Consider the following 1,547-nt stretch of genomic DNA (forward strand, 5'->3'; position numbering starts at 1 on the left):
CCCTTCTTCTCCCCCTTGTTCCTCCGTCAAGTTCCTCCTAATCCTCCTATACGTGCAAACATATGATATTTGTCCTTCTCTGCCTGACTTATTTCGCTCAGCATAACACCCTCAAGGTCCATCCATGTTGCTACACATGGCCAGATTTCATTGTTTTTCATTGCCATGTAGTATTCCATGGTATAGATAAACCACATCTTCTTGATCCATTCAACAGATTGCTCTTTGAGAAGTATGCATTACAAATTAAAGCAGGCTATGCCACTGTACAAAATTTGAACCAAGATTTGCAGGACTTTAGAGAAAGATGAGTATCCTGGCCATGATGGATGAAAATGAAAGTGTCTGCCATGGGATCAATCTTTATATGTCTGTCTATATACACACATGCATACACACACACATGTATACATATGGGTATATATACATGTACTCATTTGTATAAATTCATGAATATATATTAACATTATCCTGGTTAGTCTTTACAAATATTCTTAAGAGGAAGAAATTTATATCAGGAGATTAAAAGCGTTTATAAACTGAAGAAAAAATTTCTAGAAGTTTGTAAGCTATTAGAATTTTCCCCTATGGTTTCAAGGCTAATGAGTGAGAGAGGCAGGATTAGCATCAGCTATGTGCTACTCCCACACTTGTGTGCTTTCCTCTGCACCACACCAAAGTGAAGGCAGCACCTTAACTTCCAAGGATGTGGGGAAGGAGAGAGAGCCAGGAAATGCTATCTGCAGGAAGAGTCTGGTCATCTTAGGACAAACCTTAGGTACCATGAAATGCAATTTGACATGCTCAATCCATATAGCCTAAATGAGACAGTAGTAGTACATAGATAATATGCTGAGCTTCTTCATGGCCATCATGCCACTGCAGATGACATGAAGAAAATGTCCCCCCCCCTTCAGTGTAGACGGCGAACACTATGATTGGACAGTTAGAAGGCTGGACTCTGAAAACAGATCAAATTTTGTCTAATGATGATATAGCCCCTTTGTGGCCCTTATCAAATTAACTAATTTCTTTTTCTGTTGAGAGACAGAGACAGAGCATGAGCATGAGAGGGGCAGAGAGTCTGAAGGAGGTTCCAGGCTCTGAGCTGTCAGCACAGAGCCGAACATGGGGCTTGAACCCACAAACTGCGAGATCATGACCTGAGCCGAAGTTGAACACTTACTAACGGAGCCTCCCAGGTGCCCCTCAAATTAACTAATTTCTATCGGATTCAATTTTTCATGTATAAAATAAATAAGAATAATAAAACTTATCTGATGGGGATGCTGTGGGAATTAAATAATAGGTTATTTGTAATAACCTGCTGTTTTCTAGCCCATAAGCACTGACCCAGAGTGGTGCCTATTAATGTTTTTTTATTAGTTTCTTTTCTTTTCTTTTCTTTCTTTTTTTTTTTTTTTACAAATAGTTTATTGTCAAATTAGTTTCTACATAACACTCAGTGCTCATCCCCAAAGTGCCCTCCTCCATGCCCATCCCCCCCTCCCCCCCACATCCATCAGTCCTCAGTTTTTGTCAGCATT

The sequence above is a fragment of the Hyaena hyaena genome, unplaced genomic scaffold, assembly GCF_003009895.1.
Source record: "Hyaena hyaena isolate Hyena2069 unplaced genomic scaffold, ASM300989v1 scaffold_1444, whole genome shotgun sequence".
Lineage (NCBI taxonomy): Eukaryota > Metazoa > Chordata > Mammalia > Carnivora > Hyaenidae > Hyaena > Hyaena hyaena.